The sequence below is a fragment of the Euprymna scolopes genome, chromosome 13 (assembly GCF_053919585.1).
Source record: "Euprymna scolopes isolate OS-2025 chromosome 13, ASM5391958v1, whole genome shotgun sequence".
NCBI classification, from domain to species: Eukaryota; Metazoa; Mollusca; class Cephalopoda; order Sepiida; family Sepiolidae; genus Euprymna; species Euprymna scolopes.
The window spans coordinates 62,798,888-62,826,823 of NC_136494.1; positions in this window are offsets into that span (position 1 = coordinate 62,798,888).

Here is a 27,936-nt window from a genome sequence, read left to right on the forward strand (position 1 = left end):
ACTGATTGAATAATAAGCCACAACCAAGATACAGTGAAACCAGGTAATTTTCCACAGAAAAGCAGTTCTTATCGCATATTTAGAGATATCATGGGGACATTCATATTGGTGAGAGATACGGCGGCCATGTATATAACAGTGAGAGGGGGATAGAAGAGAGAGAGACATTTATACAGTTCTATGGATGTTTCTTCTTAACACATGTTTTAGAGAGGAGGGATCAGTTCTTATGATACAGGAGGGGACTGTCATAACTTATGATGGAGAGGAGTGACACATTTCTTAGATCGTTTATACACTAAGTTCATTATAAAGATGTGTGGAACAAGTTCATATAAGATTACACATTACACATTACCTTTGTTTGTTGAGAATCACGCAACACGAAGACGCCGTTCCTGAGCTGTTCCTTTATTACTTCGGCCGGTTGCAATGATTTCACGTCCAGGAATTCAAAAGTCGACTACATGATTCAAACCCTCTGACCGTTCGCTTCCAAAGAGGGACTGCCTTCTGCCTCCCGTCTGTCCAACTTTGACTGTCTGTCCGACTCTCTCTATCTGTCCGACCCTGTCTGTCTTATCTCCTCAAACTAGCAAACTATATTGAGAATCCATTTCTCCATGATGTCATACGCATATCTGGTTACGTGCTCGGTTCATGTGGCCTAACATGCGTCCGTTCAGCACGTTTCCGAAATACTTTTTTAGATAATGAATTTCTCTAACCTATTTAACGACCTTACGTATTTCCCAACTTATTTATATTTGCAGGGGCTTTGGTCTTGTTTTTAACAACCGACTCTTTGCTTATCGGACGGTCAAAGAGCGAGTTCTTCATTCGCGAGGTGGTGTGGGGCGATTAGCTTTCTTCCTTCCAGTTAAAACACATTCAAAAACTCGAGCTCAAACTGATTATTTCTTGCTCTGCAACCACTTATGTATGAGAAGATTGGATGGTGTCTTGTCAGACCGAGGTTTTTCCTTAAGCCAATCCTTGTTCAGTCCGTCATAATCTGGCTCGTACTGATTGAATAATAAGCCACAACCAAGATACAGTGAAACCAGGTAATTTTCCACAGAAAAGCAGTTCTTATCGCCGATTATCACGGATCGGCTTACTTCGACAGTGACCTCAGGTCACTCTTCTAACCCAAACAACGACTAGATACCTCTAAATAATCACTTTTACAACAATATTGTTTCATATTTTCGACTAGAAAATGTGTTTGGCGACTGCCCCATCTCTTTTTCTAGCCGGCAGGGGTACCTGCTATCTTCCGGGATCTGCAATTAATATAAAATGATCATATTCATCTCTCGGTGGCGGTGGTTTCGGGCAATTTAAGACTATAGCTCTAATCCAGCTCTCCGCACCCCCCTTTTGGAGTATTCCCTTACCGCTGTGGCTGGTTTACTCACACAGTAAACCATTTCTATGATACGTATCTATGTCCTAAATTTGTTTTGACCACGTTTAATGTTTTGCTGTAATGTGTGTAACATCGAGTGGAATGCCTTGAAACTGTCTCAATCTAAATATACATTTCTGAAAAGCCTTCTAACTAATTAATTGCGTGGCGCTTAACCTGCACGTAATAAATTATTTAACAGCCAGAGAAGAAATCATAGACGAAAAGGAAAAATGGTGAAAAGGAAGACAAAGAAGAAAACGAAGAAGATTAACAAAAATAAGAGAAAAAATGAAGAAGAAACAAAGGCTACGAAAAAAAGAAAATGGAAGGAAAAGAAGAAAGCTAATTTGAAGGCAGTATAAAATGAAGACGACGCGGCAAAAGAAGTAAACGTTTAAAAAAAGAGAATAAAACGCTGAGAACGCAGATAAAGTAGACAGTTACAGAAGAAGGAAAATAAGAAGAAGAAGAAAAAGAAGAAGAAATTAAAGTCGAAGACGAATAAGACGACATTTAAGAAAACTAAGACGGTGTAAGTGTAAGATGATAATGAAAAAGAAGCAGAAAAAAGACTATTGTGTTAACGCAAAAGAAGTAATAAATGCCAGCAAACTATTAGCAGCATCAACGATTAGTTATACACACCGTATTTGTTTACCTAATCGCCTAAGGAAGGAACACTCATAGACCAGGTAAAATGTGTTCTTTAAATTTAACACAGATGATGTACGCGGATTTCAAGTGTAATTTAGCCGGAACTGTAGCGGGAAACATAAAAAAAACGATAATGCATATATATTACCTTTGGAGCAAAGGTTGTCTTTTCGCGTAATGAGTCTGTTAGCGATAGTGCGAAAGATTTTCTTCCTTCGAAAATCGTATTTTCTTAATCAAAGAACGCCTAGTTACCACGCTGAGCCATGTATCCGAGTGGCATCCAATCAGTCTGTTATACATAGAATTGAAAGGGAGTGCGTTGTATTATGTAATGGTTTGCCAGCGTAATAGGATATTACCCACCCTAATGTATTTAGTTGATTGGAATAACTACGCGTGTCGCGTAGCTCAGTATTACTTTTAATAAACTTACCAGTGATTTATGGTTTTGTACGAGAAATAAAATTAAAGAGTGGGGTATATATGTGCTGCTACTGTGATGATTACGTTGCGGACAGACTAAGTCAAGAAGGAAAAAAATTAACTCATTGGAAGATGAGGAAATATGCGTATTTTTGTACGAAAGCACGCTGCAGTATGAGGCCGAAATTGTGAGTGCGGAAGCTTTGTATAGGAATTGCCTCGATGGGTTTCTATATTGTTGGAAGTTTTGAGGAAAAATCCTTATCATTTTATTAGATTTAAAAAGAAGAATAGATAGAATCAAAGGAAGAAAAAGATGGAAGAGAAATGAAGAAACGAAGAAGATAGATTGAATGAAGAAAATCAGAAATAGATGATAGATTTAAAGATAGAAGATTAGAAGAAGAAAATAATTAGAGAAGAGAAGAAGATTAGATTGGATGAAGAAGAAAATATTAGATAGATTAGAAGATCGAAGGAAAGAAAAAAAAAGCGAATAAGAGAAGAATTCTCATTGATAGATTTGGCACAAACCAGTTATTACAAACAACTGTACGAATACCCGTCCCATGACAGGTCAAATTAGTTTTGTGAAACAGTTTTGCTTTTAAAATTTTCTCATCAGTTTTTTGAAGCTTTTACTTATGTGTCGCCTTAATAAAAATAAAGTAATACATTATGATATGAAACTTTATTTTTAGAATCAGTACAATAATTGATCAAGACCGTTACATTATATTAATTCTGTGAATAGCGACAGTTAAAACGTAAGTGCAATTTAGGGGGGTGCTTAATTTATCTTAATGTATTATGGAATAATTCAAAAGAAGTTATACTCTTCAAATAAGTGTTGCAACCAACATGAGTCTCCGAGAACTCTTTAGAATACTCAGCAAAAATTGAAGAAAAAAAAAACTCTTAGATTACTCAGCAAAACTGGAAAACGTTTATTCATATACTAGCGGGGCTACCCGGTGTTGTTGGGGACCGTACAAATGAGAAAATTGAAGTTGATTATAATTGTTATTATTTGGAGAAAGAAATGTGTAATGTGTATGTATCATTTGCTATTTCGAGCAAAAGAACATTTTACCCACCCTAGGATGGCTATTACACATGTATGAAATAATTGTACCTTTCCTAGGACAGGTTCTTTAGAGAATGTATTTGAAATAAGTGTACCTTTTTGGGACGGGTAATTTACAACACGTATTTAAAATATGATTACCTACCTTCGGACGGGTAATTAATATACACATATGAATAATTAAACGTATTCCCGACAGGTATTGTACAACATATATAAAAAAATTCTCTTCCCACCAAGGCTACCATAATTTTAAGAAAATGAAATAATTTATAGAAGATGGATCATTAAGATTTCCAAATTAATACACAAATACATTATGTTTGTTAATGAATTCACAACCTTTGCTTCACCATAAATTTCAACATTACTGCGTTTCTTGCTTTCCTCACTATCGGCAAAATTATTGTAAAAATAATTATGTCATTTTTGGAAGATGTCTCGGCAGGATTTTCAAATAAATGCATAAATACATTGATACAGTTAAGTGATTAGACAGCGCTTGCTTCATTATCAAATTCCACATTACTCTGTTTCATTTTTCTCCACTATCGACAATATTTTTTTTTTGAAAAACATCGCCATTTTACGAAGATTACTCAGAAGGCTTAACAAACAAATACACAAATATGTTGATAAGCTTTGTGATTAGGCAACACTTGCTTCACTACAAAATTCCATATTCCTGTGTTTTCCCTCCTTACGTCTGACAGCATTATATTAAGTGAAATAGTATCATTTCTTGACCATAACTCATCAGGTGTTCCAAATAATTACATAAATGCTTTGACGCGAATGATTATTAGGCAACTTTTTCTTTATAACAATTTTCAATATCAATATAGTTTTCCCCCCTTTAGACCCACAACCGCCAACAACAGATTAGTAAGAGAAATAATTTCATTTGCGGAATATGATTTCAGAGTTATTCCATATTTTTTAAAATATGTGGGAGATTGTATAGTGACCTCAAAATGGACATTATTCTCTCCAGCCTAACCCCAAATGTGAAGGTTTGTTAATTCATAGAGCAGTCCAGAGCACATTAAAAACAACACAACCGCGTTTTCTTCTAGTCATCACGACAACGTTGACGTCATTCCCTGAATTTATTATTGAATTTCAGAAAAATATTGTTGATCACCTACCGACACTGATAAATTATCTAGGCTTATTATTTCATTACAAACACACCAAACAATTAACTCACGTTTCATTATTTTTCAAAATTCTTGGATATGTTACTAATTTTGACAATCATTTTTCATAATGTAAACCCACATTATCGCCCCCTCTTTACGAAAATAATAACTTTGATATATTGTCTGGGCCGATTATTTCATTTAAAACACACCAATCAATTAACTCACATTTCATACTTTTACATAATTCTTGGATATATTACTAATTTCGACAATAATTTTTCAAAATTTAATCACCATTATAGCCCTCCCTTACGAAAATAATAACTTTGATATATTATCTGGGTTGTTCATTTCATTACAAACACACCAATCGATTTATTTACATTTCATCATTTTTCATAATTCTTGGATATGTTACTAATTTCGACAATCATTTTCGATATTTGTAACCCACTTTATCGCTTACCTCCTTACTAAATAAACAGCTTTGATATATTGTCTGGACCAATTATTCTATTACAAACACCCCAATGAATATACTCCCATTTCATCATTTTTCATAATTAATGGTAATGTTACTAATTTCAGCAATCATTGTTTATAATTTTGACCCACATTATCGCCCCCGCTCTTATGAAAATAATAACTTTGATATATTATCTGGCTTTATTTTTTTTTCATTACAAACACACTAATCAATTTACTCACATTTCATCATTTTGTATTAATTCTTGGATATGTTACTAATTTCGACAATTATTTTTCATAATTTTAACCCACATTATCACCCCCTTACAAAAATAATAACGTTGATATATTGTCTGAGTTAATTCACATTTCATCGTTTTCATAATTTTTTGATATATTACTAATTCCGAGAATCAGTTTTTTATAATTGTAACCCACATTTTTCACCCCCTTTCGAAAAAACTAACATTAGTACATTGTTTGAGTTTATTATCTCATTACAATCGTACTAATAAATTAACCCACATTTCATCATTTTTCATAATTCTTGGATATGTTACTAATTTCGACAATCATTTCTCATAATTTTAACGAACATTATCGCTCCCCCACTTTACCGAAATAATAACAAGCATTTTCACAGTTTTACCTATATTATCGCCTCCCTTCCCTTTTCGAAAATAATAACTTTGATATATTGTATAGGCTGATTATTTCATTACAAACACACCAATCGATTAATTCACATTTCATATTTTTTCATAATTCTTGGATATGTTACTAATTTCGACAATCATTTCACATAATTTATACATACATTATCGCCCTCCCCAGCTTTCGAAAAAATTAAAATTGATACTGTCTAGGCTATTATTTCCTTAAAAATACACCAACGAATTAACTCTCATTTCTCACATTTCATAATTCTTGGATATGTTACTAATTTGGACAATCATTTTTCATAATTTAACCCCACATTATTGCCACCCTTACGAAAATAATAACTTTAAATATATTGTCTAGGCCGATTCATTACAAACGCACAAATTAATTAACTCACATTTCATCATTTTTCCTATTTCTTGTATATGTTAATAATTTCGACAATAAGTTTACATAATTTTCACCCTTATAAGGCCCCCTAACGAAAATAATAACTTTGATATATTTTCTGTGTATATTATTCCATTAAAGTAAACACCAATCAATAAATTCAAATTTCATCATTTTTCATAATTCATGGATATGTGACTAATTTAGACAATCATTTTCATAATTTTAACCCACATTATCGCCCCCACCCTTACGAAAATAATAACTATGTAATAATGTCTGTTAAAAATATACATGAAATAAAGTAGTGTTTAAATCGTAAAATGTTGCAGCCATTTCCGGAGCTGACTCTATATATCCCCACTCCACTGATAAAATATGAATGAAATAGAGTAATGCTTAACTCGTAAACGGTTTCGGTCATTTCATGGACTTATTTCATATCCCCCACCCCACTGTTAAAAATATACATGAAATAATGTAATTTCTAAATCGCAGACTGTTTCAGCTTTTATATATTAGATAAATAATTTTGAGATCGTAAACTGACTCAGCCGTTTTATGGCCTGACTCCGTATTCACACTTCTTTTAAAAATATATAAGAAATAAAGTTATTTGGAGATCAGAAACAGCTTCAGCCATTTCCGGATTTACTCCTATTCCCCTCCTTACCTCTTAAAATATATGATGTGTCGGTTATTTTGTATTTTTTAGAAGGAGTTAATTCCTAGTAAAAACTATATTACGCTTACTTGGCCTTTAGTATCTATTCTGACGCAGCATTTACGCGAAATCCTCTAATGCAGGGCGACATTAACAGTAAAAGTGGTAGCAATGCTTGAGAGAATGAACAGGCACTAATTCACCATAACACAACCTCACCTAAAAAAATAATGTCCCCAGAGTACTTTTCTTAAAAGTTACATAATGTGATTGCCCCCCCCCAATCATCAACACATGACGATGATGTCACTTTCGGAAAATGGCTCAGCAGTTTTTCAAAATACATGATTTCATTATAAATTGTTTGCATATTTTAAATATGGGTACTACACTGTAGAAGCACATTATGCAAAATTCATGCTACTCAAAAAATAAATATTTCAACTGCAGTTAGTGATTAGGCAACCCTTGCTTTACAATAAACTAATCAAGAAATTGGATTGAGAAACAGATACTCAATATTAACTAATACTAAACAAAAATAGAGATAATACATGTCAGTTTCTTATTTAATAAATTTTAAGAATAGTTTAAAGATCCTAATTTACCCTATATGTGCTTCAGGGTTGCACTTGCTAACACCACTGTATTTATATTTGCCCTCTATAGGCCCCACAACAGCGGAGTTACTATCTTTAAGAGCATATCTGAGAAAATAGACCACATACTGTCTTCACATCCCTCGGCTAACATCCACATCTGTGGTGACTTCAACGTCCATAACGTGGAATGGCTAACCCATTCAAATAAGACAGATGATGAGGGGAGGTTTTGTCATGATTTTGCCATTGCTTATGACCTCACTCAGATTGTTCGCGAACCCACCCGTGTGCCCGATACACCCAATCAATATGCAAGCCTCTTAGACCTTTTTCTTTCAACTTCCCCTGAGCTATGTTCATGTACCGTTCATTCTCCTTTAGGATCCTCCGACCACTCCGTCGTATCAGTTAAGATAAAAACAAAATGTAAGAAGCCATCAGACGTACCCCTCCACCGTACTGTATACCGATACTCTATGGCTGACTGGGATAGCTTCCGTACATTCATATCTGATTTACCTCTGCACTCCATGTTTAAAAAGGAAGTGTCCTCTATAGTATCAGATCTGACCGAATGGTTAATTGTAGGCATAGACCAATTCATACCATCTAAAAAATTCCAACAAAAACCTAACAGCCAGCCATGGTTCTCCCCAGAATGTGCTGCTGCTATCGTGCACAGAAATCACTTTTTCCATAACTACCAACGTAATAGATGCACTGAGACTAAAGCTGCTTTCAGGACTGCCAGCAACCACTGTAAAAGAGTAATAAAAAATGCAAGAGAGCTATATGCCCAGTCTGTTAAATCCAAGGTAGCTGATCAGCGGCTTGGTTCCCACCAGTTTTGGCAAATAACAAATAGGATCTTGAACAGAAGTGTGCGTTCTATCCCAACCATTATCAATGGACCAGAGGTTATCTCGTCAGCATCAGACAAGGCCAAACTATTTGCAAAGAACTTTGCAGCTAATTCTACCCTATGCGACGAAGGCCATCAACTCCCCATATTTCCTCCTATAACACAGAACAAGCTAGGTAACATACAAATATCCGTGCATGAGGTCGCCAAGCTAATAAAAAACCTAGATTCCAGTAAAGCAACTGGCCCTGATGGCATCCCAATTATAGTGTTAAAAAAGCTTCAACCAGAACTTGCTCCCATACTTACGAAACTATTTAAGCGCTGCCTTAAGGAGAAGTGCTTTCCGACCCCCTGGAAGACCTCCTCAGTTTGCCCTGTATTTAAGAATTCAGGTGATAAGTCATCTCCCTCTCAATACAGACCAATAAGTCTTCTCTGTGTTATGAGTAAGTTACTGGAATCAATATTAAATAGAGAAATAGTAAACCACCTCAGCAGGAATAACCTTCTTAGTGACACACAATATGGTTTCCGCTCTGCAAGATCTACCGCAGATGTGCTGACGGTTATATCCCACAGGATTAGTGAATCTCTTGACAAAGGCTTCCTTTCTAGGGCAATTGCTCTCGACATATCAAAGGCCTTTGACAAAGTATGGCATAAGGGTCTACTTCACAAGATTTCCAGCTACGGTATAACTGGAAATGTTTTCTCAATCATTAAATCATTTCTCTCTGATAGGCTCATAAGAGTAGTGGTAGATGGACAAAAATCGGAGGCCTGCAATATAAATGCTGGAGTCCCTCAGGGGTCAATCCTGGGCCCAACTCTCTTCCTGATCTACATCAATGACCTCCCTAAACACATACTTAAATCATTCGTTGACATCTATGCTGATGACACGACCATCTACGGCAACACATCAAAGGCTGTAAATGACGAAGTTCTCTCGGATTCTCTCTCCTCTGATCTCGAGCGCGTGGTTCAGTGGGGGAAGATGTGGCTAGTTACCTTTAATGCATCCAAAACCAAACTCCTATCCTTACATCATCAACGCTCTGATCCCCAGCTGGCATCAATTGTGATGGATGGCTCTCGTCTGGGTGAGGCCCCGTGTTTTGACAAGCTTCTGGGTTTGACCTTTACTCCTGATCTGAAATGGAACACGTACATCAAGTCTGTGGCCAAGGTCGCAGGAAAGATGGTGGGATCCTTCTACCGCTCCAGAAGATATCTCACTACTGATGCAATTCTCTATCTATATAAAAGCCAAGTACGGCCAAGGATGGAATACTGTTGCCATATCTGGGCAGGAGCTGCCAAAAACAGCCTATCATGCCTTGACAGAGTACAAAATAGACTTCGTGGTTTAGTGGGGGATGCCCTTTTCTCTACCCTGCAACCCCTCTCCCACAGAAGAGACGTTGCGAGCCTATCCTTGTTTTATCGTTATTTTCATGGCAGGTGCTCGTCTGAACTCCAATCCCTGGTCCCCCCTCGCCAATCTTTCACGAAAAACACCCGTCTAGCTGAATCCACTGTGAAAAATTTCCCCCACTCTATATCTGTGCCTAAATCAAAACGCGGATTTCATGAGCAAAGCTTCTTTCTTAGAACTGCACGCCTGTGGAACTCTGTTCCGTCTGCCTGCTTCCCTCCGGACTACAACTTGGATGTCTTCAAGTCTAATGTTAACAAATTCCTAATGAACCGCCCCCCTAATTAAACACTTCATAAAATCTCCTCACTAACATGATGTACTTACAATAACCCTTATCCCTGAGTGGCTTCCGGGCCTTGATAAGTGGTGATCACTGTGTAAAAAAAAAAAAAAAAAAAAAAAAAAAAAAAATAATACCTTCCCCTTCACATATATGAATGGATTTCTATTATTTCAGCACTATCCGTATTCCGTGTGTTTTTCCTCCCTCCTCCATCTTAAAATGATGTATGAAATTAAGTAAATATGAGATCGTAAAAAAGATATATAGGTTTGTTTTCATATTTAAAAATTCAAACCGCGAGTAAAATGTACGTATGCTTCGTGTTTTTTTTATATATACAAAAAATGCAAAAATGAATTGGTGTCATCCGTTAGAATGGAAATTAAAAAGACCGAGCATTCCAGCCTGAGACAAAAACCAATGTACGGTCATGCGCACAAAAAAAAAAAAAAACTAAATGTCAGCTAATGCTTAATGAACATTTTACATGTAAATTTGCCGATATCTGTATGCTATATACCTGCATGCAAGCAAATATATTATTAGCTATAAACCACCCTTGGTGAATGAATATCATTTCCTGAGAATTTCAGTGCTATGTGATCAGTAGTTTAAGAGTTTACCTGTTAGATATTTATACACACGTACGTCTACTGTTATATATATATATATATATATATATATATATATATATATATATATATATATATATATATATATATATATATATATAATATTGATTGTTATGTTTTACAAATTTCGCAGTCACCGGAATTTTGTAGCCTATTTGCTCCAAACTATATTCAATAAAATACAGACCACCTATTAATGCAAATCCAAATTATTTATATTCTATATTAGCGTATACGTATAGAAGTTCTGTTCAAAAATTTACAATGCTTTGGTTACTATTTTAAGTGTGAATTTTGCCCATATAAATATCGAAATATATACACTTATATCTATACATAATAAAGATATGTTTTGGTCTGGCATGTATGAAATATTAAGATTTCTGGTACATGATTTGCACAAGATTATATTACATTCTGTTATTTACTTGGTAGATTACTTTTATGTATCAGACGTTGAATATAATCACAAAGCAGATACATATTTTTACCCCTCGTTATTTTCAAAGGTCAACTATGACTATATTAAGGGATATCTTTTGGCTTGCTTTTGTGATGTGATAAATAGATAACTTCACTAAAATAGGCTCAACTTATAGCGAAGTGTCCTCTTCTTAGCTTTATATCCAACGTACATTTGTGAGAAATTGACAGAATTGCATCAGTAAAAAAATTATTGATTTTTCTTATTGCATAGAAGTTCGCTAACCCCCACTCTTTACAGGTTGGCCATTTTAAGTGATGTCTTTTTTATTAGATAGAAAATTATATGGCGTTAAAATTCGTCGTCAAATTGAAAAATAACCATACAGACAATTGAATAATAATCATTCGTCGACCTACAGAGACACGTTGTAAAATTTAAGTTTAGTGCTCTAAAACGAGAAATTACTAAATAAATTAAAACCAATTATTAGACTGATGCGTTTTATTTTCGTTACGCCATCTTTGAATTTATAAATTTACAAGTCCAAGAGACCGTGAATAAACGAAAATAAAATAAAATTTTTTTACCAATTTTCGGATTTTTAAATCGAACCCATATTCCTTTATTTTCTTTTACAATCAATTAATTTCTTTTTCTGGTGAGATAAGGGCGAGATTATGTCAAAAATTGATGTAATAATTGCATGGATAATTCTGCACTATGAAGCATGTGCTGTCAAGAATTTCACATTTCCACATGTTTAAAACTAAACGGTAACAATGACAACATATTGAAATCTGCAATATAGATCTTTGTCATATGTATATATATATGACAAAGATCTATATTATATATATATATATATATATATATATATATATATATATATATATATATATATATATATATACTCTAGGAATATACCTATCTCAGGAATAGGGCAAAATTAATTCGAGGAAGAAAATAAATTTGTCATCACTTTTACCTTGTTTTATATGTTGATTTTACTCGTTCTTAATGGATATACGTAAGAAAACGTTTTCTAATTTGATTATGATCTATTATATAAGTTTATTTCTAGACGCTATATGGATATTAATACTACGGCTTAAAAGGTTTTATGGAGGATTTTGGGATTCGGGGAATCTTGCTTAATTGGTATATAGTGCCAATGAATATATTTAGTGCAAATCTGAAATATTTTAATTTTGTCATTAGAGTTTATACTAATATTATGGCGCATGTTAACGACTTGGATGACGCAGCAGGGACTAGCATTTTTGGAATATTTAATGATTTAAATCTGATATATATTGTAAAAATTTCAAATAAAAGAAAGGTAATTGAATATATATCTTTGTTCAATATATTTTATCCATTTCATGCTAAACTATTTTTCTTTATTTTTTAATTGAGTTGTGTTTGAAAAAACGGCAGTAAAAAGTGTTTTTATTAATCGCAATTTGCCAGTATATTAATAAATACCCCATCTCTGATGAAGATTATATCTATTACTCTCGCGCTGAGTAACTGTACAGTGTTTGAACACTGCATTTTTTATGTTACTTAACTTACCAACTTACGTCAGCATTACTGATTTTACAAAACTCCAATGTAATAAATAAAGACTGAAACATATCTTGAGAGGTAATGTTTCAATGTAAACTCTTTTGATGAGCAGGCGTCCGAAGCGAATGGTTTCAATGGCGGCAGGCCTCAAACATACATTCCGAGGTTAATTTGCTTTTTTATTTTTATCAATGATTTTAAGAATCACATTCTAAAATCACTCGCCGACATTTATGAAAACAAGCAACTTTCTATGGAAATAATCGTAATTGCAACAATAGCCAAGATATTTATGATTTTCTCTCTTCTGTCATAATCACGTGGTCCAATGGAAATGTACTGGTTTCTTTTAATGCACTGAAACCAAGTTTACCTCTGATCTCCGCTGGGCTCTAATTGAAGTAAAAGGCGCTCGTCTTTGGCAAGCCATCTGCTTTGGCAAGCATCCTGGATTGTTCTTTACCTCAGACTTGAAATAAAAGATATACATAAAATATGTTCGCTAAGTAGCTGGAAAAATATGCTACCACTCAAGAATGTATCTCACTTCGGACGCAATATTCCTTCAGATACGTCTTAAGAACAGTTTTCAAACCTGCGAAAGTGTGGCTTACAACATATTTTGCAGTCTTAATAAAGTAAAAACCCAATTTCAAAATCTAGAAAGAGGTGTTATCTTCTCATCTCTACTACCTTTTTTCTCACAGAAAAAAAAACATTGTAAGTCAGTCTCCACTCTATTGTGGTTTTCTTTGACTGGCGCTCAATATGCTTCAGTCTTTGACAGCTATCCGTCAATACATGATGGAACTGTTGATGAACGCCGATTTTCTTTTCTGGATGTAGTCTATTAACTAGTGGGTCGATAGTGTACAAATCCCAAGAGCGATAGGAGCCTTCTATCATGTTTAAAAGTGACGCAATGTTTAACAACCGAGATCGAAGATGTGCCGTTGTACAACGCATGCTCATTACTGATCCAACTTATGACAACCACATCATTGCCAGCATTCTCAAAATGAATTGCTTGATTGATACGAATAACAGGCACATGCCCAGAGTTGGGAAACCAATGTTTCCGGCCACGATTATGGTTTTAATATGGTTTAAGTGAGGTCCACATATTGCATGTTTATATCTTCGAAGTCGGTTTGAAAGTCAGCACCAAAGTATTCCTGAGGTTTGCAATTCCCTGGTGTAATCAGATGGGGGCTGACAGACTCTGGATGTATCAGTGGGACTCGACGCCGGTCCACACGTTTAACGAGATTCAGAGTTGGCTTCAGAAGGAATGTTACGACTTTGTACTGTCTTTTCATTGGTCCCACTCCTCCCTCGAGCTGAACCCGCTGGATAACTTCGTTTGGTTATACGTCGAGAATATCACCAACATGACTTCACACGAGAAAAAAAGCCAGCCTGATCGCCGCCATCAGCCAAGTAATCGCTGAGTTTCCGTCGGATCTGTATCTGTATCGAGGTAGTGATCCAGGCCGAAGGCGGCTACTTTGAATAGATATCAGCTCTACTACAAAATGACGTTACCCGAATTGATTTTTCAATAATAGTTGTAGTGTTGTTTTCTTTATGGCAATAACTTTATCGTTCCACCCTGTACTTTTCTTGTCTATGTATATTCCTCTAAAATGAAGCTGAACTTTTTTCACAAAGGAGCCACCAACGAGACCACTCTAGGATAAGGGTTACTGAGTATACAATAGTCAAATGGGCAATACTATAGTATTCTTTAGAAGTGGTAATTTGGTAAATTGGATTACGTAAGGTGAACTGTTGATCAAGAACTTGTTTAAGTTGGACTTGAGGACGACCATATTGTAGTCAGCTGGAAATATGAGAAAAAAGTTTCTTTACTACAACCACACATCTGTGGAAAATTCCTGCGAATTTCCTCTCAACTGACTACAATATATATTTTTTTCAAAAGGCATTGTATATTTTGTACGGCTTTATTGCATTATTGGAATTTGTTGCTGAGATTTTTGTTCGTTCAAGAAACTTGGAATTCGTATTTTTAAAGTAACTCCTCTGAATCTGGTAAGACATGTGCATCTGGTTAATATCTGCATATCAGTTTTATATTCTTGCATGTAAATCTGCTTATTTCGATATCGGAAATTCTATGATTTACAAAGCACTGTAGGCAAATTAGATCTTTTGCTTTTAATTCAAGTTTTATCAAACAAAATGCACATTTTTATTGTGATCTCTTAAAAATCATATGTTGTTTTTATTACTCTCGTTTTGAAACTATCGCTTGTTGAGGAGAGAGGAGCGTAACTTAGTGATTGCAGTGTTGTCAGCTACGTATGCATGGCGATGCTTGTGTTGAATTCTCTGCATCGCTATGTGCCAGTAATCCTTTCCTGAGAAATTCTTTCTTCAGAACCATGATGCTGTAAATGTGTGTAACCAATCAGCAAACTACAAATATCTTAATAAATTTAAAGTTGAAGGAGAATTTTAAGAACTTGATCTTTTGTTGTATATTGATTTATATTTTAGGAAATGATATATTAAAACGTGGCATGTGTTATCTAGTGGATGTAAGATATTGTTCTCTTAACAAACAGATGATAAACGTATAAATCGTATGTATGTTGTTTAGCCAGGAGGACATGATATTGACGTGTAAACTGAGTCATGGTGTATCAGACTTATCACACGGTATATTTTTACAGTTCATATGTAAGAAGAATAATATATGATTCATACATTTTTCTTCTTGAAGAGTTATTCTGTATCTTCCCGCTGCTCCCTGACGAACCATGAAGCGATCAGCACCATCCAATTGAGACATCTGTTCTTATTTATGAAACCATTAAAACAACTCTTTATATTTTTATAATATAAATTTATTACAGCTGTCTCAAATGGTTTTCACAGGATCTGCAGTTCGTCTACATTTTCTATTCTCATAGCCCGCTCCTAGCAGTCTGCCCACCCCTGTCTAGACGTCTGTCTGCTTTGGTGGTCAATTCTCAACTCTCTGAACCTCTCCAAAACTTACTACATCACGTGTTCTCTTACGTCACCTAACTATGTGTCTCAGACCAACCTAATGCCCACAACTAGGTATTTGTTTATTCAAAACCCCAAAATAATGTTTACATCTATTTTCTATTTTTACATTCCTTTTGCGATTCACACGTCAATCATTTCTTCCCCAATTTAATTGTTTATTCTTCTCATCATAATAACTGATCCAGCGACTATCGTTCGCTCAAATCAATTAATAATACAATAACAATAATAATAATGTTTTGACCCTTGACCCCGATTGCCACGGTTAACAGATACTACGCTATGATCACAGCCTAAAGGGGCAAAACATCACAGTTTGAGTTAATTAAAATACGTTCACCGCCAACTGTTGAATTGCCAAGTCTTTTTTCAATCAAATCGCACAGCGTCTATATTCCCATTGATAATCTTATTCTCTCATGTTGTCAAAAACAAGAGATAAAGAAGGAGAACTAGACAGTAGAATTATGAGAGACAATGTTAGATAGATATACATTAAATAAGAGACATTGTAGAAACAGAAAGAAATAATAAAGTCACTGGCAGTATTCTCTATTTAACATATCTCGAATGAGCAATCATGTCGAACTCTCGATTTTATAAACAAATTGTCAAATACTGGAAAATCAGCTCCGCTTGATAAATAAGTCATCATTTTCTATAACACTGTTTTGTAATATTGCTTGTCATCTCAGAAAAACAAAGTGTTCAGAGTTGTGACTCACCATTCAAAAGCCAATTTCCATTATATCACATTAATTTAATAACGTTATCGTACGTGATATACAGTCGTAGTTTTCTTTTTCAATTTTTTACTTCGGACTCCGATATTTATGATCAATCAAGTTATAGTAGAGTTAGCTTTTCCCCAAAATATTTTTAATACGGAATCATGGGACACCTATTTTTATTGATTTTGTTGCGATTTTCTATCTAATCACTGAACACCGTCTTCCGAACGATCTAGCGATGCTCCATACATAAAGACAAATAATATGTAGAAACTACCAGATGGAATTAATTACTGCTAATAGCTAATCCATTTTAGCATATGGTAACGACAAACCAGGGTTACTGAATGGGGAACTTTAATCGATTAAACATGCTAATAATACATACGCAAACTTTATAAATTTCTTTCTTAGCTAAAGAATTCCTAAAATACATGGGTAAAATTGAAATAGTTTAAGTTTCTGTCGGTTGCTTATTTTACATGTATTTTAATAATCAGTTATAATTATTTTATCTCCAGCATGTGATATAAATGCAATGTTTAGTTGTAAAACTAAATTAATTTCATAAACTATGATACTATTAATGGAATGAGTACGGTGAATAGATTAAACAGTACACGCTTGATTTTAACATAACTTTTGTTAGGGACAAAACGGAAATACTATCAGTACAAAAGCTTAAGTATTAGGTTTTATTTAGTGTAAATATTTAAATTCATGACAAAATTTGTTGTCTATACCGTACTGCAGTAGTAGATGTTTTTTACGTTTTCGTTTTCTAAGGTTTTTATTCTTACATGTTTTTTGAAATATATTTATAATTTTCACCGAATTTATTTTTAAAATGTAAGATTGTGAATTAAATACATCTTTGTTTTGGAATGATAACTAATTGTTATGGCTAAGGCAACAGCATATTCTTTTCATTGCTTTAACTCTTGAGTGTGTATCTGTTGATATCTTATATGCTTTTATATAGAGTGATGTGGTTCTCGGTTGATTGATTGTGTCTTACTGTGTCGGATATATACTCAAGAGTCAAAACAATGAAAACAATATGCTGTTGTCATAGCCTACTTATTAGATACATGCTTTGAAAGTTACACTTAAAAATCATATAATATATATCTGATGGATTTATATTGTTTTATATTTAAAAGAATAAGAAACAAACCAAGTTATATGCTCATCAACGTTTCGTCTTTATTGCGTGACTTCCTATGAATGAATAAAATTTATACAGTACAAATATTTCAAAATATATATATTTTTATTTAATGAAATCTATGACCCTGTTCCATTTGAGAAACAAAAAAAGAGGAAGGCATAGCCTTGTGATGGACATTAAGATTTTTTATAACGGCATAAAACCGTGTATATACTGTAAGAAAACTAATGCAATTCATATTATTTTGGGAACCAATAGGCCCGTTATAATTCAAATATGGATGTCTAAATGAAATTGAATAAATGTATTTTTGTTACGTAATTTATTGACTGATTATATGTATTGATTATTATAGGTTGTTTTTCATATGGTGTGACAGGGTTACGTGGAGTATAAGATTAAATTATGTTCTTTTAATAGAAGTTTACTAATTTATTCCTAGAATATGATCCCTTACAATTTCGATTACGTCACTTTAGATACATTGACAACATTTTACTTACTCTTTCTGAAAACACGTGCATAGATGATAATAATAATAAGTAATTACACTCAGTCAAACTCTCCATAAAGTTCTCCTAATGAAACAAGAACATAATTACTCATTATCATCTTTAGACATGCTTATTATGTATTTTTTTATATTTCATCTAACGTTACTATGTAAAGTCGTCTTATATCCGCACGAAAATTATTATTATTCTGTAAAAATGTGCGTTCATTATTATCATTATCGAGCATATTTGAATTCTAAACTGTAATCTAAGTCAGATCCATGTGAAAACTGAGCTCAAATTTAAACATTCAATGGCAAAATCTCTCATTTTTGCAAGTATCACATTGTTCGCGGCTTTTCATGGAATATTGTTTCTGTAATCAAGAGAAAGAATATATTCTATCCTGGAATTATGATGCAATTACATATTTAGCATTAAGCATGTGTGCAAAAACCTTTTTTTGTATTTTTATATATTTATCGTGTGTACATTCCATTTTGAATTCATCAATGATTCACGAATGCTTCCTTATACCTTCTTAATCAGTAATGCATTTGCAATCCTTATATACTAAAACGTATTGAGCTATCAATCAGCTTACAACACGCACACACACACATGCATAGATAGTATTGATGTAACAGCTTCAATATTTCCCTTTATGAATAGATTCAAGTTTTTTGTAGTATTTTTGTGTGTCACTAATAGAAACTGAAATTTTCAACTATAAAAATTGCATAACCGTTTTTTGGAAATCAAGACTGAAGCTTCATTTTTTTTAAAATCTGAAACCATTTAGGCTACCAACAAAACCAAAGCCATTATATATATATATATATATATATATATATATATATATATATATATATATATAGAGAGAGAGAGAGAGAGAGAGAGAGAGAGAGAGAGAGAGAAAGAAAGTGAGAAAGAAAGAGAGACTACTAGCAGTTCATCCCAGCTTTGTTCCAGTCCTATGTACCGTTTATAACTTGCCCTAGGCGTGATTAAACTTTATGTAAAAGTTCAAATGTTTTTCCCAATACCTTAATACTCGTTATTCATTTGTTTAAACATCAGAAATACATGTCTAATATATTTATTCATTTATGTGCAGGTCACATCCATAACAGTCTGGACATTCTTTTAAGAATCTAAACGTGTTTGAAACAATATAGACGTCAACACATTCATTTCCTATGTAAGAGAAACGGTAGGTATATATGCTGAGAACTCACCCGTGTTTGTAAAGTGTTAAATAATGAAGCGTTTAACTTTCTGACATATAACGAGATAGTTAAGAGCATATTCAGTTCAGTCAATACAGTTTCATTTGATATGAAGCGTATTATCTAGGTGTCTGAATAATAAATCAGATGATGTGGACATGATTTCAAATGATGAACATGGTCGATTTTTCCCAGACATTTATGATTCACTTGAAAATAACAAAAGTAATTCAGATGAAGATTATTTACAATATAAAAACTGATTTTACTACTTCGAATCTACAGGAGAAATCCAAAATAAATTATAGAAGCATTAGTTTTCCAATACGAAGAACTCCAAGCATTCACTCTATTTGAGAAAGTAATTACTTATAGATTTTAGGATTTTAATGATCATGAAATAATATACGGACTGATAATGTACTTATATATATATATATATATATATATATATATATATGTATATATATATATGTAAATATATCACAAAGTACACACACACACACACACACACACACATATATATATATATATATATATATATATATATATACATCGCAAGGTACAGCCACTTTGATAAGTCGTAGAGGAAAAAACAGGTGTCAGTGGATAATTACATTTTAAAAACAATATATATATATATATATATGTATATATAATTAAAAATGAAAATGGCAATATATATATGCATATATATATATATATATATATCGCTAGGTGAATATATATACATATATATATTTACATATATATATATATATATATATATATATATATATATATATATATATATATATACCCACAACGGCCCGATAATATTTTCGGACACTTTGAAAAAGGTACTTCAAGGTGGTTACTAGTGCCACAAACTTTTGGAGATTGTAAGTACGTAAATGAGGAGTGAAGATCCACTACTTCTGTAATCATTTCCTTAGTTTTGCTTTAATAATTTTAGTTTTTTTGTGATTTTTTCCAAAACTTGCACAACACTATTTTACGGACATGAAAAATCCTATTTTATTAAGACCTATGTTCATGTATATGTTGTTTATACACATTTTTGGCTTGTACACTTATCTGTCATCATTAGAATCAAATATCGCTTCTATTCTACTGGCAAAACAATTAAGTTTAATGAGATAAAATGCATTCAAAAGAAGTCGTTTGCTTACCACGGGAAGATGGTTTCAGTATCGGAAGGATCGCCATGGATTTGAAACTGTCGAAATCAACGGCCGAATAAATTCTGCATACAAACTCCGAGCGGAAAAAGAAGAGAGGACAAAAAGATCAATTGGCAAAGGACCGAAAGAAGAACAAAGAGAACTGTGACTTGGCTTCTGACATCTGGAGAGAAATGTACAGCACGAAAAGTGAAGGAAAAATGTGAATTGGATGTAAACGTCCGGATAGTACGAAGAACGCTGCACATGATTGGTTAGAAGTATGTAAAGGCTAAGAAAAAATTACACTAACAAAGAAATACAAAGGAGCAAGATTGGGAGAGTGCTAAAAGGTGGTTAACAAACCCCGTTGGCTTTAAGAAGGGTATATTTACAGATTGGAAGCATTTAAAGTTTGATGGGTCCGAGGGATGGTGTACTTAGTCGAGAAGGGATGAGCCTGTTGTACTGAATAAACGACAGGTGGGAGGAGGAGGAGTTATGGTTTGGGGTATGATCTTTGATAATGGAAATATATGGTTGGGGTGACTGAAAGGACGACAGAACAGCGAGAAATCCCTACCAAAGATAAAAAGAGAGAATTTCGTTCAATTGCAGCATCCATGTGTCAAAACTCATGCAGAAATGGATGGCTAAATTGAATATGACTACTTTGGAATGACCTGCATAAAGCTCAGATCTAAATTCAATGGAAAATGTTCGGTAAATGCTTCAGCCTGAAATAACAAAAGAGGGTCACCTATGGGAACGAATACTAGATGTCAAAAAACAACTAATAGAGACCGTAGAGATGTAATTTTCATACCTTTGATCATTATGAAGAGAGATTGTTAAAAGTTCTTGAGAAGAAATGTAATATTACAGACAATTATGTTTTTCAACGAGGTCCAAAAAATTGTGTCGCGTGTATTTTGTAAAAAATGAGGAAAATAAAATATTTTTCTTACCTAATTCATTTTCCTCCATTTTTATTACAGATATTTTCTTTATATCTTTATTCTACTCTGGTGAAGGAATTTCGTAATTATATGTTATTGAAAAGTCGAATACTAAAGTGCCCGAAAAATATTGGTGGGGCCTATATATATATATATATATATATATATATATATATATATATATATATATATATATTGCTAGGCATAGAGAATTTGATGAGTCGATGACGACGAAACATGTGTCAGTAGATAATCATATTTTAATTATCAAAACTGAAACCTACGTGTGTGTATGTCTTAAACATAACTTATTACATGGACTAAAAAGAATGTTTAATTATTCTCAATTATTGGTAAAGTTGTTTTTTTTAATAACATAATATGCATTAGGAAGTACACAACAAGATCGACTTATTTCAGCTATAAACACATTTCGTTGGAGTTAAGTAATGTTGAATCCCAACAATAGTGTTTACATCTTAACGTTGATCGATAATCCTAGGTGTTTCTTAATATTTATGTGTTCTTGCACGCCACATATCGTTGCCCAGTCATAAAATAAGCTACAATATGATATATAAATTCCGTATTTATTATTTTACTGTCAGTATTTTATGGATTATTATTTTGGACGAAAAATATAATAATGATTTTAAAAGTTTACAAAATTATATGGCTTAAGGTGAATCATCTATAATCGAAACCGAAATGTATATCTTTGCAGCGTTATTCGTAACATCTGAGTTATCTATATCTATATGTAAACATAAAAAATAATGTTGTTAAACATGGAAATGTATTTTTGCACACTCCTAGAGCTTACACACTCTGTCGAACTCTGTCTGTTTAATTCTATTCTCTTATTTTGACCCAGTAGAATCTATTCCCGACTAAATATCAAAACGATTTTTCTTACTGAATCCGAATACCATATATATTAAGTGTTAAGTATGTAAACCAACAAATGGCATGGTAGTTTGGAAGCGACATGGCCGAGATAAAGAAATAGTTTACTTCTTAATGCAGCTTCAAATACTATTCATGTACGAATAGACCATCTCGTAACTAATCATTCAATAAGAAACAGACCAAAACGAACAGAGCATTAATAAAAGTTCTTTTATTTAAACAAAAAACATGACAATTTGTAAAACACAAATCTGTGTGATAGACTAACATATAAGTGAATGCAAGCTGATAACATATATACAAATATCCATGTAAGAAATATGATACCATCTGTACGAATATAGATGTAACAGCAGTAATATGGACAGTTATTAGTGTACATGAAGAGTGATAACGTACGTAAAACCGTAAATGTGTGTGAAATATTGCAACGTATGTACTAACATAAATATGTGTGAAATATGGCAACGTATGTACTAAAAAAAAGTGTGTAACATAGGGAAACGTATGTACTAACATATATGTGTAAGAAATATCGCAATATCTGTACTGGCATAAATGTGCGAAATATGGCAACGTATGTACTAACTAAAATGTGTGTAAAATATGGCAACGTCTGTACTAGCATAAATTTGTGAAATATGGAAACGTATGTATAATTATAAATGTGTGTGAAATATGGCAACATATGTACTAACACAGATCTGTGAGAAATTGCAACGTATGTACTAACATAAATGTGTTAAATATGGCAACGTATGTACTAACATAAATGTATGTGAAATATGGCAACGTATGTACTAACATAAATGTGTGTGAAATATTGCAACTAATGTATTAACATAAATGTGTGTAAAATATGGCAACGTCTGTACTAACAAAAATGTCTGTGAAATATGGAAACGTATGTACAAACAAGAATGTGTGTGAAATATGGCAGCGTATGTACTAACATACATGTGTGTGAAATATGGCAACGTATGTACTAACATACATGTTTGTGAAATATGGCAACGTATGTACTAACATGAATATGTGAGAAATATTGCAATGTATGTACTGACATAAACGTGTGTGAAATATGGCAACGTATGTACTAACATAACTGTCGGAAATATGGCGACGTATGTACTAACATAAATGTGTGTGAAATATGGCAACGTATGTAATAACATAAATGTGTGTAAAATATGGCAACGTATGTACTAACATAAATGTGTGTTAAATATGGCAACGTATGTATTAATATAAATGTGTGTGAAATATTGCAACGTATGTACTAACATAAATGTGTGTGAAATATTGCAACGCATGTACTAACATTAATGTGTGTAGAATATTGTAACGTATGTACTAACATAAATGTGTGTAGAATATTGCAACGTATGAACTAACATAAATGTGTGTGAAATATGGCTACGTCTGTACTTACATAAATGTGTGTTAAATACGGCAACGTATGTACTAACATAAATGTGTGTGAAATATGGCAACGTATGTATTAACATAAATGTGTGTGACATATGGCAACGTATGTACTAACATAAATGTGTGTGAAATATGGCAGCGTATGTACTAACATGTGTGTGAAATATGGCAACGTATGTACTAACGTAAACGTGTGTGAAATATGGCAACATATGTATTAACATAAATGTGTGAGAAATATGGCACCGTATGTACTAACATAAATGTGTTTTTAATATGGCAACGTATGTACTGACATATGTGTGAAATATGGCAACGTATGTACTAAAATAAATGTGTGTGAAATATGGCAACGTATTTACTACCATAAATGTGTGTGAAATATGGCAACGTATAAACTAATATAAACGTGTGTTAAATATGGCAACGTATTTATTAACAAAAATGTGTTTAAAATATGACTACGTATGTACAAAGGTAAATTAGTGTGAAATATGGCAACATATTTACTTACGTAAATGTGTGTGAAATATGGCAACGTGTGTACTAACACAAATGTGTGTTAAATATGGCAACGTAAGTATTAACATAAATGTGTGAAATATGGCAACGTATATACTAATATAAATGTATATGAAATATTGCAGCGTATGTAATAACATAAATGTGTGTGAAATATGGCAACATATTTTTAAACATAAATGTGTGTCAAATATGGCAACGTATGTATTAACATAAATGCCTGTGAAATATGGCAACGTATGTACTAATATAAATGTGTGTGAAATATGGCAACGTATGTACATATATAAATGTGTGTGAAATACGGCAACGTATGTACTAACGTAACTGTGTGTGAAATATTGCAACGTATGTATTAACATAAATGTGTGTGAAATATGGCAACGTATGTACTAACATAAATGTGTGTAAAATATGCCGACCTATGTATTAACATGAATGTTTGTGAAATATGGCGACGTATATATTAATATAACTGTGTGTGACATATCGCAACATATGTACTAAAAGAAATGGATGTGAAATATGGCGAAGTATGTACTAACATAAATGTGTGTGAAATATGGCAACGCATGTACTAACATAATTATGTGTGGAATTTGGCAACGTATATATAACCTAACTGTCTGTGAAATATGGCACCGTATGTACTAACATAAATGTGTGTGAAATATGGCAAAGTATGTACTAACAATAATGTGTTTGAAATATGGCAACGTATGTACTAACATAAATGTGTGTTAAATATGACAATGTATGTACTGACATAAATGTGTGTGAAATATGGCAACGTATGTACTAACATAAATGTGTGTGAATAGGGCAAGGTATGTATAAACTTAAATGCCAGTGAAATCTGGCAACGTATGTACTAAAATGTGTGTGAAATATTGCAACGTATGTACTAACATAAATGTGTTTTAAATATGGCAACGTATGTACTAACATTAATGTGTTTGAAATATGGCAACGTATGTACTAACATTAATGTGTGTGAAATTCGGCAACGTATATACTAACATAAATAAGTGTTAAAGATGGCAACGTGTGTATTAATATAAATGTGTGTGAAATATGGCAGCGTATGTATTAACATAAATGTCTGTGAAAAACGGCAACATATGTACTGACATAAATGTCTGTGAAATATGGCAACGTATGTACTTATATAAATGTGTGTGAAATATGGCAACGTATATACTATCATAAATGTGTGTGAAATATGGCAACGTATGTATTAACATACATGTGTGTGAAATATGCCAATGTATGTACTAACATAAATGTGTGTAAAATATGGCGACCTATTTATTAACATAAATGTTTGTGAAATATGGCAACGTATATATGAACATAAATGTGTGTGAAATATGGCAACGTATGTACTAAAATAAATGGATTTTAAATATGGCGAAGTATGTACTAACATAAATGTGTGTGAAATATGGCAATGTCTATACAAACATAAATGTGTGTGCAATGTGGCTACTTATGTACTAACATAAATGTGTGTGAATTATGGCAACGTATGTATGAACATAAATGTGTTTGAAATAGAGCAACGTATGTACTAACATAAATGTGTGTGAAATATTGCAACGTATGTACTAACATAAATGTGTGTGAAATATGGCAACGTATGTACTAACTAAATATGTGCGTGTGAGAAGGTGATAACATACAGTTGATCAAAAATGTACGTTATTGATGAAAACGGATGTCCTAAAATACATATGTCTGAAAGAGGATTACGTACGTATAGATATACATGTTTGAAAAGTAAATTTCAGCCTCATTTTTTCTTTTATGTACGTTTCATGGAAGAGTAGAGACAACCCTTGTGTGTTTCTTTTACAATACATTTTTTTCTTTTTGACAAACTAGTTTCGACTTTTCTATCACCTATCCTTCCCAAATTGCTCTATTTATCAGCACCTCATAGCACACAACACTCTCAAACATGAATTTAGAGACATAATAATAAAAAACAACACTGTCAATTTTGCTATCTCACACTGTGATGTAAGCCTATTAATTAATCAACCCTTGTTAATCTGCATTAAAATAAACTTAAATGCTTTCAGTATGGTAAACGATTTTAATCGTCTTTTCCATTCTATTCATTCCCTTATTTTTTTAAAATTATTTTTGATCACTCGCCTGACGACGACTTATGGGGATCGAAAACCTTCCTAAATATGGGAAATTTCGTTTTACACTCGAACTGAATATTTGGAAACTAGTCCGTCAAAAACAAAAAAAAAATTGATTGTATGAGAAACAGACAAGATGTACCTCTACTCTTCAATGAAATGTGTGAAAGGTGAAAACGTATGTACAAATATATAAATATATGTAAAACGTGATACGGTATGTACAATCATAAATGGGTATAGAAGGCCATAACCTTAGTAGAAAAATAACTTCATTCGGAAAGTGATAACGTATGTGGGAAAATAAATGTGCGTTGAACGTAAAGACTTAAATACATAAAAATGTATGTAAAAGATTATAATTTCCATAAATACGTAAACGGTGAGTGAAAACTGATAATTTTCGTACAAAGATAAATGCCTGTGAAAGTTTATAACGTACGAACATAAATATTTGAATAGTACTAACGAACGTGCTAACTATGTATATACGTGTTAAAAGTAGAAGCTGTGTGAAAGGTACTACGTACGTACAAAAATGTGTCTGACGGGTGATGATGTACAAACTAATAATCATTCGTGGAGTGTGATAGCGTATTTATGAATAAAAATATGGGAAAAATGATAATGTATACGCGTGTATGAATGTGTGAGAGGTGATAACGTACAAACAAACGTAAATACTCATGATAGATAATGTAGGGATTTCTATAAATATAAGTACAAGATGGTCAAGGATGTATGATCATAAGTAGGGCTATGACAACAGCATATCCTTTTCATTGTTTTGACTCTCGAGTATATATCCGACACGGCTATACATAGTTAATCAACCGAGAACCATCACTATATGAAAAAAATTAAGATATCAACCGATGCACACTTGAGAGTCAACGCAATGAAAATAATATGCTATTATCCTAGCCCTATTCATAAGTATGTGTGATAGGTGTAACGTACGTACAAACGGATGTATATGTAAGGTGATAATGTGATATGAACCAAAATATACGTGATAGATGATAATTTACGTACAAACATAAATGTGTTAAGTGTAGTAACATACATACGGGCATAAACCTGCGAAACATGATAACGTACTCACCAACATAAAAGTGCATTAAAAGTGAAGAACTTACGTACAAACATAGATATACGTTGCGTATGTAGGAATATAGATGTGCGTGAAAAATGATACCGCAGGTACAGACAACATTGATAACAGGAACTAACGTCGTACATACATAAATAAATGTAAATGGTGATAACGTACGTAGAATCATAAATGTTTGAAAGGTGATAATGTATGTACAAACAGTAATGCATGTGAAATATGAAAACGTGCATACAAACGTTTAAGTATATGAATGTTCTTCTTTTCAAGAAAAGAAATCTCTCATTTTAT